Source organism: Misgurnus anguillicaudatus, chromosome 11 (genome assembly GCF_027580225.2).
Source record: "Misgurnus anguillicaudatus chromosome 11, ASM2758022v2, whole genome shotgun sequence".
In the NCBI taxonomy this organism is placed as follows: domain Eukaryota; kingdom Metazoa; phylum Chordata; class Actinopteri; order Cypriniformes; family Cobitidae; genus Misgurnus; species Misgurnus anguillicaudatus.
In genome coordinates this window covers 15,226,631-15,241,193 of record NC_073347.2, presented here as the reverse complement: position 1 = coordinate 15,241,193, position 14,563 = coordinate 15,226,631, and the positions used below count along the sequence as shown (strand labels likewise).

The 14,563-nt window shown below is 37.5% G+C and overlaps 1 long non-coding RNA gene across 1 annotated transcript in view; it reads right to left on the bottom strand.

The window, feature by feature from the left end:
* Positions 1-11,447, bottom strand: part of LOC129415427 (uncharacterized) — a 71,376-nt gene extending 59,929 nt beyond the window's left edge. Inside the window, exons 1-3 of the long non-coding RNA XR_008634814.2 lie at positions 11,265-11,447; positions 10,662-10,718; positions 10,354-10,428 (exon numbers count right to left, since the gene is read on the bottom strand). This is a non-coding gene — a long non-coding RNA (uncharacterized lncRNA). The remainder of the gene's footprint in view (positions 1-10,353; positions 10,429-10,661; positions 10,719-11,264) is intronic.
* Positions 11,448-14,563: the final 3,116 nt, after the last annotated feature.

Genomic DNA, 14,563 nt, shown 5'->3' with positions numbered 1-14,563 from the left:
CATTTTGGGAGCCGTGGTAATCATTACGTCTTGGTGAGTCATACAGTGTGCTCATATAATTCTGGATCTATTCATTATACCCAACACAATGTCATGGGAATTGTGTGTTGCTTTTATATTAGACCCAATGTTTGTGCCACAGCTGCCCTAAACTAACAGTATTGGTGATTAACAATTTTTTTATGTTTCTGTAATGGTTAATACACCAATACGTGTAAGCTCTTTCATGGAAGTATTTCTAATGCAAAATTTTAATGACTTATTTTTTTTAATATAGCAAATAGTTGCAGTCTTTAATAGATAAAATACGTTTTAAAAAGCACCAATGGTGTATTAGTACATGTTATATGCAAAAGGTACCCCAAAGTAAATGATGACGCGAGTTATCATCTCCAACATAAATCTCTTTTCTTGGACTAAAACACACAGATTGTAGGCAACAGTTTACTTCCTGTGATTGGTGATTGGACAAGACCGGCATTATCATAATTCCTCCCACTTCGGACTCACAGCCTGTAAGTTAACTCCTGTTAGCAACCGAATCTTTCAAACATGGTAAAGAGCGTCACATTTCCAGCTGATGTCAGAGGTATTCAGACCAATCACAACATACAGATTAGCTGGCCAATCAGGGACACAAAGCTTTTCAAATCTGTGCGTTTCAGAAAGAGAGTGAAATCTGGAGGTACAAAAATGTACGATATTTCGAAAATAATGTGTTTTTTAACCATAAACCACACAAACGCATTGTATTATACCAAATAGACAAAATAACATTGTTTTTTAGCATTGAAATAGGTGCTCTTTAAATTACTTCACAATGGTGGATGGTGAGACAAATAGACCGGTGATCTAGAAAATTTGTTAAGCTTTGCATGTTGCTACAAGACACAGACAAAAACCAATTACATTAAGTGTCACTGAATATATAAATGCTGAGAGCAATGGGAGAGATTATGGGTAAATGGTAATATTGCAGTTCATTTCTTATATACAGCTGCTGTGTGTCTTCAAAAGATTTGAAAAAGAATCACATTGAATTGAGTCACAAGGGCTACTTTTATTGAGCTTTTACACCCTTTTGGAGCTCCGTAGATTCACCAGACATCAAAGGTCAGACTGACCAGAGTAAAATAACTACCTTAGTTTATCACAGGTGCCTGGGATCTCCAGCACTCCAGACACATGGAGACATAACTGTCTCTCTTTATGATCTCACACTGCTATTATATTAGAAGAAGGGGGCATTTGATTTTTTTTTGGACAGATAAACCTTTAGAAGTAAGAAAAAGCTTGAACACACATTTTTATCTAGCACAGTGTGAACACATGATGTGCACACACATAAGTTGAACATTTGTTCCCCTGCTCATTGATCCAAAAGAGCTCCACAGTGGATAACAGGCACAGATGGCCACTGTCAAGTGTGTTGATAAAGTGAAACATCAAGAACTGTTTCATATTGCAGAACACACGCACATACACGTGCACACGTGCACACACACATTTTCTGATCCTATGGACATCACAACGGATTATCACCTTTTTGGACTTAAACTGTACAGTCAGATCCCTCACTTTGCTGACTGCCTGAATGCTGATACCACAATAAGGTAATCATCTTACATGAAACGTACAGTCAATGTGCAGTTACACTGGGCAAAAGGCAGAGCAGAAACCTTGACAGAGCAACATAACACTCAAGGCTAAATATAGACCTTATTAGAGAAAAAAACAAAAGCAAGGGGAAATCTAAATGCATGTCCATGTTTAGCAAACCAAGCTTAAAAAGTTCATCCTTACAGTATGTAAACACACACAAACATAAGCACATGGGAATATAGACATTATTATAAAGGGCATATTATGCTAGAATAGATATTCATCAGCACACACGTACTGTACAGTATTTCTGTCATGTTATCAATACAACCACCTATGATGCTTCAACAACATCTTAAAACAAGATGAGAAAATACCTTGCAATAAGTTTATTTTATTTATAAAAGATTCATTAAATGTATTATACAATTTATAAAAATAATAATTATACATTTAAATAAGGATGTTTATTTTAATTTGTAGTAAATTGTATGTGAAAAATCAGTTAAAGTAATTTTTTACGATTTAGCTACTGTTTAGAGTAAATTCTCCCACATAAAGAAGTTTTTGTGAAAATTTAACCTTGATATCTTTAATACTGACTGAGTAAGGCCATGACAAAGACTGGAATTAAAATGAATTCAGTGACTAAAATCAAACTTTGATGCTTCTGATCTCATAATTAGATTAAAATACTTTAACCTTGGATTTCACAGACCGGGTCACATTTAAGAATTTTCAATTTTTTTTATTGATTTAATCTTTTTATTTTTAAGACAATTTTTCATCAGTGTTCATAAATACTATACCACATGTGACATCTTGAATAGACTTAATAAATCAGATTCATTAATGTTTTAGGGTCACATGAAAGACTACAGTACAGTCACATCAGATCAGATTTAGCTGAGAGCACTGGGGGGTGACGTGAATCATACCAGGACCACAGTAGGGTCCATAGTGACCTACTACGGTAGTAGTTTATTGTCTCATTTATTAAAATTGTAAGATTTTTTTTGCTTTTTTCATTTGATTCAAAACCATAATTTTTTTAAATACACACTTCATCTTTAAGGAAAATGAATAATCCTGTTTGTTAACACTTTACTTGAAAGGGTGTTCATAAGATGTCATCACACGCACACACACACACACACACACACACACACACACACACACACACACACACACACACACACACACACACGACGTTTGGTTAGACGTTCAATAAGCTATTATTAGCACAAAAACCTCCCATAGAAACACACGTGTGTACACACACATACACACACACACACACACACACACACACACACACACACACACACACACACACACGTTATTTTTACTTGTTTTAATGAAGAATGTAGTATTTATTGTCCTCCTAGAACACTATCTAGTGACATTTGTAAGCTAACACAACGTTTCACAGTTTATAATGTTTTTCGTCAAATAATTTGAGTCTATAGGCTAATAATAATGGAAAGGCTAAAAAATATGCAATTAGGATATTAAAATAAACAAGAAAAACTTACATTTGATCAATGTAAACTCACAAAAGGTCCACGGACGAATTGAATGTAAACCGAAAACACTTCTCAGACCGGTGCATCACTTTTTGTAACCCCCCTGAAACACTTCCGTTGTGGTTTGAACAATTTGCAGCGCGTTTCTGTTATTGTTCGTGTTGTGAGATTTGGAACGTGTTTCTGTTTTTGTTCGTGTTGTGAGATTTGCAACGCGTTTCTGTATTTGGATGTGTTGCGATATCTGCAGCGTATGTGTTGTCAAACTGATGAAGATGTTTTCTTGATTTGCTGGTGTTTTTTCTATTTGCATGTGTTTTCTTTCATTGCAAGGCAGTGACCCCTGACGGCCACCATACAACTGTCATTAAGTGCCATTCGCTCAATTATGTCATTTTTAATGCAAAGATGACAATGTCTTTTCTTCCTCCGGTCCTGTGACGAGCCAGCGCGACCTCACGTAATTGTGTTGAAAGATCATGTATTACATATGAAATGTAGCCTGTGTGCCAGCCCATCTTAGCCCCGCCCACAAGATTTTGTAAACGGGAAGATGGGTCTGGGGTTTCTGCGTTGAGGAGCTACTATTTTAGGACAAATGCTGGTCGAACCAATCAAATTGTCAGGGCGGGCTTTATACGATGATGGACAGATAATCAACAGTAACGTAATGAACCACGTCACCAAAGAGCGCGTGTGTTGAATGGCTGCCGCTGTAGAGTTCAGATGTGTGGATTCTGACATTGAGTCTGTACTAAAAGATATCGACAGAGCATTGATTTTAAAAGAGGAACAGAGAAACGCGAGCAGGGCATTTGTTGATGTCCTATTCGGCCGGTCGCAACTGAAATGGCTAACGTTATCACGGCGATGCAACTCAGCGTGCACGACGAGATGGATATAATTAGCGGTCGTTGCCAGCTTCTTTTCGGAAGCCCGGAATCGTGGTTGCTGAAAAAGTGGAGGGACGTGCTAGGCTCCAATATTTTCAAGCAAACGTAATGGGTATCGTCGTGGATGAAGTTCACCTAACGTACAAATGGTAAGAGATAGTCTTACTCTATGACTTAGTAAATACTTCATGTTGTGATATAAACGAAATGTTGTAAACATAATAGGTGTTGATGTACATTCGCTAACTCGGTATAATCACAATGTTAGTGTCATTGTAGCGAAATAACTACCAGTTCGGTCAGGCTGCAAAGACGTAATTTCAACATACGTTACACACTCGGTTGCTCTGATTGGTCGTAGGTCTATCCAATTGAGTGCAGAGGCATTTTTCGGTTGAGACACGCCTCATAATTATAGCTCAATGGAGCGGTATCAGACTCAAATTCTGACTAGAATTGAGTATGGCAACGTCAGGCTATATGAAATGCACATTTGCGGACCATTTTAAACAATATACTGACACAAAGACATTAATTAGTATTATTAATATACAACAATGTCGGACCGGTCCTCTTTCTCCACACTTGTAAACACTGGGGTGTAGTTTCGCTATACGTCATCCGTGACCTCTTGACATGATGACGTATTACATGTACGTGAGGTCGCGCTGGCGAGTCACAGGACTGGAGGAAGACGAGCAATTGTGGTTTAAAAGTGCAGATTGTTTATTTTTCTTGCCAAAAATGACAATCGTTTCTCTAGATAAGACCCTTATGTCTCGTTTGAGATTGTTTAGAGTCCTTTGAAACTGCAATTTTAAACTGCATTAAAACTTTTAAGTGTTGGTGTCCATTAAAGTCCATTTAAATGAAAAAAAATCCTGGAATGTTTTCCTCAAAAAACATAATTTCTTCTCAACTGATCAAAGAAAGACATCAACATTTTGGATGACATGGTAGTGAGTAAATTATCTGGATTTTTTTTACTAATCCTTTAAGATGTCATTTCATTCTTACGAACACCCCTTAAAATAAAGTGTTATCTTTTTTATGCACACATTTGACTATGATTCATACATATTTTAGTGAGTATAGTGTGAGAGTAAAAATCTCTGTACGGTATACGAACCCTCCAGATGAATGAACAGAATCAGAATTTTATCTAGATTCCGTGCTCATTTGTGGCAAGCCATTTTGCAGCTAAAGTCTGAATAAATGATGCCTTGATGACTGAAGAGTGTAAAACTGTTAAAGATTTCAACAGAAAATCTTTTTAGAGTGAGAAAGAGTGAAAGAGAAAGAAGATAACTAGTATGCATGCACATTCACCATCATGGAGATGTTTTAATCAAGAGCTTCCTCAGGATGTAATTTTATTCAAGTCTGATTTGATAGCGGAAATGAATCACTCATCTCTCCTCGCTCTACTGTGAACAAACAAACAACACTGATCTTTACATCTGTTTATTGCTACCTATCGCTAACTTATGTTTTTAATTCCACAGTTGTCATGATGTCATCATTTCATGATGATGTGTGTAAATAAAAGTTAGCCTATACTTTTAGGGAAGGAAAAATATATCCTATCAAACCAATATTAAAAATGTATGTAAACCAACAGATACTGCAGTTTGATATAAAATGACTTGGTTCAACTTTGTATAGCAGTGGTGCTTATACCCACATAAAGATCTGAGAGTGACATTAGCATAATCATAAAAATACCCATCAATCACACTTGTCACAAGTCCACTTAGAAAAAAGCACAACACCATCCGGTGCACTAAGAGGAAAAAATCCTGGCTTGGATTTGTGTCTTTGGGCAGAGGGACGGGCATCGCAGATTTATGTGTGCAATAAGGCAAAATGTTCACACATTTCCCAGTGGCTTACTTAAACACGTACACTAACACAAATACACACTCATAAAAAGGCACATGAGAGGAGTCATGGGTTTTGAATATAAGTGATTTGTCCTTAGTGTTCTTGAAAAGATGTGAGTCCAGCTTTTTGTCAGTGCTTTGTTCTGATGCTGTCTTGGTCTGACAACTGTGTGTGTGCGTGCGTGCGTGCACGTGTGTGTGTGCGACCTCAGCTGTTATACTCATAGGAGGGTACAAAATTCGCATCAGGGACGTTATAGATGATAGACAATGGGGTAGTACTTTATTTTACAGTACATGTACTTACCTTGTACATATATGGTAAATAAGTTGCACTTACTGACAAATGTGTGGTACTTACTTTTAGGTATCTACATGGTAATTAATTGGTATCATTACTGTACTTACAAGTGGTACATACTTGGTAGTTATTATGTAACTCTAGATAAGTACTGGGTAATAACAGATACATACTTATAGTGTAGGTATACTGTAACTAACAAGAAACATTACTGTACTTACAAATAAAGGTACAATATAAGAATTTAGTATTTACAGGCAAGTTAGGGTAAATTACAGGTATTTATATATTATGATAACTAATATCAAACACTAATGTACTTACAAATTGTATATAAACTATAAGTGTGTGGTGCCTGTAGGCCAGTGTAAGTTAATGACCAGCACATATGGTGTATGTATACTGTAACTAACAAAAACACTACTGTGCTTACAAATTGTATATACACGATAAGTGTGTGGTACCTGCAGGCAAGTGTAAGTTATACTTATACCATACATATATGATAACTAAGAATAAACATTACTGATATGCCATTTTGGTACTCAGTATCTTTGTCCTTTAAATCAAGCATTAAATAACCGTATGCATTAACTACTATGTACATTCACTAGTACGTCCATGGTAACTGCATGGAAACAGGACTGTAAAATAAAGTGTTGCTTTTTACACAGTTATTACATAGGACCTACCACCTAAGATATAGCATCATATACATGTCACTGTGAGGCAAACCCAACCATTGACTATCATACGCATTAACTACTGGGTAAATTCACTAGTACGTCTATGGTAACTGCATAGAAACAGGACAGTAAAATAAAGTGTTGCTTTTTATGCAGTTATTATATAGGACCTACCACCTAAGGTATAGCATCATATACATGTCACTCACTGTGAGGCAAACCCAACCATTGACTATCATACGCATTAATTACTGGGTGTGTTCACTAGTACATCCATGGTAACTGCATAGAAACAGGACAGTAAAATAAAGTGTTGCTTTTTACACAGTTTTTACATAGGACCTATCACCTAAGATATAGCATCATATACATGTCACTGAGAGGCAAACCCAACCATTGACTTTCATATGAATAACTGCTGGGTACATTCACTAGTACACACTTATTGTGTATATACAATTTGTACAGTAGTGTTTGATATTAGTTATCATATATGTACACTATAAATACCTGTCTTTTACCCTAAATTGCCTGTAAATACTAAATACTTCTATTGTACCTTTATTTGTAAGTACAGTAGTGTTTCTCGTTAGTTACAGTATACCTACACTATAAATATGTATCTGTTATTACCCAGTACTTATCTAGAGTTACATAATAACTACCAAGTATGTACCACTTGTAAGTACAGTAATGATACCAATTAATTAACATGTAGATACCTAAAAGTAAGTACCACACATTTGTCAGTAAGTACAACTTATTTACCATATGTACAAGGTAAGTACACGTACTGTAAAATAAAGTGCTACCGAGGTATTTATTCAAAATAATCAATAGTACATTACTTTGCTTCCTCGTTTAAAGTCCTGCATCTTTTCATAAACAGAAATGTATGCAAGCCCAGATTTAAGAAAAGATTGGAAGGGTGCTATAATTTTTACACCAAACATAGGTTTCAACTGCACAAACCAAATGTATAAGCAGTCTACTGAACAAATTGCACCAGAACAAAGTTCAGAGAAAGAGATGCTGTGAGTGCAATGAATGATGCATCAGTAAATTTAGCATTTGTAATTGTTCATTGTTGCTATTTTTCTTTCCTTCTTTTTTGTTTGCTCCATCTCTCTCTCCATCATTCAGACTGAAATGGAAGCAGTGAAGACCTTTTTCCCTTTAAATACACAGTGCTATTTACTGAGGACATTCAAACAATACAAGTGTACCATCGACCCACACAGAAATATGACGTGTGTGTAAGAGCACGTCATATTTCACCTGTTAATTCAGTAAAAAGTTTCATGTTTCATTATAAAATAAACTAGACAAGAGGCTTTCTAATAATGGCCAAGCTTCAAAGGGCAAATACTTAAGTGTTATATATAAATAAATAACCAATAAATAACCAAGCTATATTGTCTGGGAAAATACTTTTTCTGGAACTAAATGTGTAAATATTTAAAAACAACAGTGATACCTTATTTCACCAGTTATAAAGTTGTCATTAATATTTCAGTTTACTACGCATAGTGATTGTCTCACTTTATAAGACCTCAATATATTATCAAGACCCGCAGGTATTTACTTTTTGGACTCTCAAAGATATAGCACCTGAGGATTTGTATTTTATGAAACACCAAGGACCACAGCTTTAGCTAAAAATCTATACTCTTCTCCTGAATAAAAAATGTCACCTAGGTTTTGGACAGCCTAATGGTGAGTAAATATTTAGTAATTATTTATAACCCTTTTAAGTTCTTCCTACTGTTCATCATAATAATGATTGGAGGAAATATGCAGACAAAAGAGTAAAATAATGAAAAAAATTGGGAGTTGGGATTTTTTGGCTACAATGTGCGTTTTCATTATCCTCAGTGTGACATGCCCTTTATATTAATATATATTTTTTTGGATCTTACCCAGAGAGGCAATATGGCAGCCGTCCCATCTAACAATGACCTCAACACTGGTCTATCTTGCAATGTTCTTCCATTCATTCTGAGTATAGGACAATAAGTAATTACATGGTGACTAATTAATCTTGACTTAGACACTCATTCACCCACAATCCTCTTAAAGGAATAGTCCATTTTCTTAAAAGAAAAATCCAGATAATTTACTCACCACCATGTCATCCAAAATGTTGATGTCTTTCTTTGTTCAGTCGAGAAGAAATTATGTTTTTTGAGGAAAACATTGCAGGATTTTTCTCATTTTAATGGACTTTAATGGACACCAACACTTAACACTTAACTAAACACGTAACAGTTTTTTTCAACAGAGTTTCAAAGGACAATAAACAATCCCAAACGAGGCATAAGGGTCTTATCTAGCGAAACGATTGTCGTTTCTTGACAAGAAAAATAAAAAATATGCACTTTTAAACCACAACTTTTCGTCTAGGTCCGGTCTAGCGCGACCTCACGTAAATGCATAGTGACGTAGGGAGGTCACGTGTTACATATATAAAAACGCACATTTGCGGACCATTGTAAACAATAAACTGGCACAAAGACATTAATTAGTATCATTCAACATACAACAATGTTGGAACGGTTCTCTTTCAACACACTTGTAAACACTGGGGCGGAGTTTCACGTTCGTCCTCTGTGACCTCTTGACGTCATGACGTATTGCGTGAGGTCACGCTGACGCTTTCAGGACCGGAGGAATATGAGAAGTTGTAGTTTAAAAGTGCATATTTTTTATTTTTCTTGTCAAAAATGACGTTTCGCTAGATAAGACCCTTATGCCTCGTTTGGGATCGTTTGGAGTGCTTTGATACTCCATTGAAAAAACTGTTACGTGTTGAGTTAAGTGTTAAGTGTTGGTGTCCATTAAAGTCCATTAAAATGAGAATGCAATGTTTTCCTCAAAAAACATAATTTCTTCTGGACTGAACAAAGAAAGACATCAACATTTTGGATGACATGGTGGTGAGTAAATTATCTGAATTTTTCTTTTAAGAAAACGGACTGTTCATTTAAGGTACAATTTTTTTCAAAGATGGAGATGTTAGTCTGACTAAAGTAAGGGTAACAAACATTTTCTATTAAAAATGGGCATAACTATTAATCTGAAGTTAAGAAGCGAGCTTGCGTGCAATCAGCTGCCAAACCAAAATGGGTTAATTCCAATTTGTTCCAGCCAGGGCCCAACTGAATCATATTCACATCTATTATCCAAAACATTTTTGATGTTGGATTACACCAGCGGTATTAACAAGTGTCAGTAAATGATGTATGCATGTGGATGTTTGTAATAATGGCTTCATCGAAAATAAGGTCAGACAACCCATAAACATGCCGCTGACACGTCACCATAGCAACAGTCAGCCCTGCCACCCCACTGAACTATTGCCAGTACATAATCTGACATTTCTCATTCAGCACAGAAGCACAAATGCATTTGTCCTTTACACTCATCTCAGGACGTCCAGAATGATTGACAGAACATCTTTACCTCTCTCTAGGGTCCAATAAAAGCAGTCACAGGGGTCCGTGTAGTCATCTATTCAAGCAATAGAGGCCTCAGGAGCTGAACATATAAACAGTCAGAGATTCAGACCTCAACCACTGGGTGTTTATAGATTGCAACTGCCTAATGTGGCTCTTTATGATTTAAAGGTAGAACTGCACGTTATATTAAAATGATCGAAAATAGCAATGGTATGACTTTAATAGGCTACCACAAAAGTTGAGTTCTAGGTTGGCATATGAATGTTAGTTGGGATTTGTACTGTGTGTATATATGTATATGAGTGCATGCACCTGCTCTGACGTATGCAAGATGATCAACTAGTCCTGATGTTATCATAGCAAACTAATCTGTAAAGCATTAAAATGACAGCTTTGTTAATGTCAAACAAATGTAAAACATTGCTGTTTACTTTCAGTAGGGATGCTTTCTTTTCCCAGAATGTGGAATAGCTATCAAAGATATGTTTTTCACTCTTTCCTCTCTCTTACATTCAATGCTGTTGTAACAGCATGAAATGGGCATGGTAAACAGTTGTAATTTTGTTTGACTGACAGCAATAAATCCAGCTTCAAAATTAGCATGTGAAATAATCTTTTATGTATAAATGACCCATCTGTGGTGGTATGCTTTAAACGCAGCTGAGTCCACACTCATTAACATCTTGAACAACACTCTATGGACCTGTATGTGTTGACCAGAGAAATCAACAGTAAATAATGTCAACATTTTAATGTGTAAAAGTCGTGCCAACATTACAGAGGTCTAACAGCATCTCAAAGAGTTACTAAAAATGCAATTCATGTCATCATCATAACCACCAGAAATATAAGGTTTACTACATTACAACACATACACCTTATAACACTCGATTCAGTGTATCATGTGGTGCTCACCTTTTTCTCCTCAACTCAGTCGTCTGTTTTAATGTAAGTTTGTTGTATTTGTTTATTTACTTGCTGCACAAGGAGGAAGTTACCAATTAATTATTTTGCCAGCATCGCCCTCTAGTGCCATTACTGCTGCATTAACGTATTCAAAGTTTGGTCTAAACTTAGCTCTTTCTCGGCCAATGTTTTGATATTTTTGATTCACAGAATGCATGTTTTTATAGACCCCTTCAAGGTTTGTAAACATTGAATGAATATCGGGTGCGCGCGCAGCATGGGGTCAAACTGTTCATACCATCCAGGCTTTATCATTTAATCTAACAGGGCTGAAAAATGATGCTTACCTCAAATTAAGTGAGCACTACAAACACAAGCCTCTTTGATATTTGCATTGGTCCAGTCTGCACGTTAATTTTTTTGTTTTTGAAATTCTGCATGAATCGCGAAAACTTAACGGAAGACCTGGTGCGCTTTTTACAGCCCACGACGTAAGTAACTTAGGCATTTTTTTGACGATACCGAATAATACGCAAGTCAATCTGCTGTAATGACTTTTCTGACCCCGACATGCGCAGTGGGAACCGCCTGTGACGTGAATCGTGAAGGGGTCTATAGATCTATCGTTGAACTGACCAGATGCCAGACCAGCAGTTCGGGAGGAGCTTAATCATTCGGTCCTGACAATTATTTATCTTAATATAGTATTTAAACAGCTGCCTAAAGCCACTGACGATATTGTGATTTATTTAATAAATAATGACCTGCCAGATATTGTTAAAAAAATGATCTGCAATCACAGAACGTTCTTCTAACGTTAGCTTTTTACGGGGTTTTTTTTTGGGGGGGGGGTTATTTTGTAACCAGAACGTTACAGTTCTGTTAAAATCATTTATACAGAACGTTCCCTTTTGGTTATTTTTCAGTTAATTCACAATGAAACAGAAGTGGCATGTTCGCCCCATAGACAGGTTCGCCCCGGCTCGACCTTATGCGGCACCGGAAGAACCAACAGGCCGATGACGTCAAAGTACCGCAAGCGCGATTCGAGAAATCATACGGAGAAATCTAATTTCGCCACGCTCTCGCGGTACTTTGACGTCATCCGCCTGTCAGTTTCAGCGGCGCCGCATGAAGTCGAACAAGTCTACTGGCTGTTTCTCAATATGCGTTCTTCAGCGATCTTGCGTCCTCGTGTCCTCGCTCTACGTCATCATTAACGGTCGAAGTTCAATTCCAATTCTCAAGAACGCAAGGACAGAGGACGCATGAAAATACCAGGGGGGCAGGGTTTCATATTTTCTTGAAGCCGCCCTAGGCACCGCCATTAGCTAGCGGACCCCCACCTGCTCTTAGCATTCCATTGACTCCCATTCATTTTGGCGTCACTTTGACAGTGAATAACTTTACATCTGAGGCGTTTAAAGACTCAATTTGTGCATCAATTATTTCTAAAGAAACACGAAAATCTATAAAAGGCTCCATTAACTTGTATCTTACGTTATGGCCCAGTAAAAGCAGTTTTAGTAAAACTATGCTAACGATGGCGTCATAACCACGCGACTCTCTGTCGCACAGTTGAGAAATTACCGTATGGACAGGAGGAGAAGCGCATGTAGAATATGGCGTACTGGCATTAAACTTTAAAATAAATAAATACTATGTACAAATACAAATACTATGTAAATACAAAATGACAAAGTAATTAATCAGAATACTAAATATACTTAATACAAAATGTACTCCTGTTCACGCTCGCCGTTTCTGCAAGATTCGGTGGGTGATTCAGATTTCTCTTGGCACAGCTAATAGAAGACTTACAATTGTCAGACAGGTTGCTCACGTGACCAAGCTCAGTTTGAGTCTGCGCAGTACGCTCGACCCCCCGGATGTGTGAGCTTCTAATTGGCTTCACTTGTCTCCGTTGAATCCAACGGGGTCGCTGTGTCCATTTCTTTTACTGTCTATGGAAAATACCCGGATGTGTTCTTGATATCGAGGATGCATCGAGTGCAGACTTGCTGAAATCGCTTTACGCCCCAAAAGTCATTGCATCAAAACTTCCGAGTTCGTTCTTCCAAGGTCGCCTGGCAAGACCGATCTCCACGAGGACGCAAGTCCGTTCTTTGCGTTCTTGGAATTGAGAAACAGTCTGGCCCTGTCCCAAATGGCGCACTTCATGTGGACTTTCGGTCTCGTGGCCTTAAATTGCGCGTGCCCGCTTAGTCCACGAGTCCGTAGGGTGTCCCATCTGTCATTTTTACGCTTTGAAGTATGCTCTTCAGCGCCTCCTTTGCCCCCTTGATGCGGTCTTCAGCGAAGCCCGCACTGCAGCAGGCTTCGCGCACTTTACCAACCCAGAAGTCCTTGCGAAAGAGCAATCAGACCAATCAGACGACGGAAGGGAGGAGCTCACACTGACGGGCAACTTCTCTACCTATTTCCGGTGTGACGCTCGAGTCTGTCCCAAAATACGACTCCGTTGCACCCACGTGGACTCGCATTAAGGGTCCCTAAAGTCTGGACTACGTGATGTCATCAAAGTGTGGACTCTGAGGAGGACCACAAGTCCGGAGTGTGCCATTTGGGACAGGACCTCTTATTTTCCCTGATGTGACATATCAGAGTAAAACCTTAGAAAAGGCGTTGGGCGGGACCTAAATTCGTTAATCTAAAATTGATTGGATCATTGGAAGTTGGTCATGTTGCTATTCGATATATTTGTTTCCCAAGCCCCGCCATTCCTTGTGACTGGAGATCATTTAGAGGAGGAGATTAATGATTTTTGATCAAAGATTTTTTTAAATAATGAAACTCACAGTCATTTGTATAAAAAATAATTACATTTTCAAAAAAAAATTCAATTTCAATTTCATTGTGACCTTAAATAACCTAAAAGTAACTTATACAGAACGTTCATTGGTGGTTACTTTTCCTGCAACTGTAAAATACTGTTACCAGAATCTTGCAGGGTGTTTTTAAAATAACCTAAAATAATATACAATAAAGTAACAATTATTTTTCAATGCCTTTTGGGCCTTCCGGTCGCTTCTTACCACAAATTTTAAGACTGAATGGGTAGGTGAATTGACCTTGCTCCACAAACAGTAGATTTGATAAACATCATGGTGATAAACACCAGTGAAGCTGCAAGAACAATTGAAACATTAGGCACTACTTCTGTGAAGCTTTAGGTTTGTGTTGATCCTTTATTAAGCACAGAAGTGGTGTCCCTGACACAACAGCCAGCTGAAAGCTAAATGAGGAGAGGCAGTAAATGCTGAGGATGGATGTTACTCATTCATGTG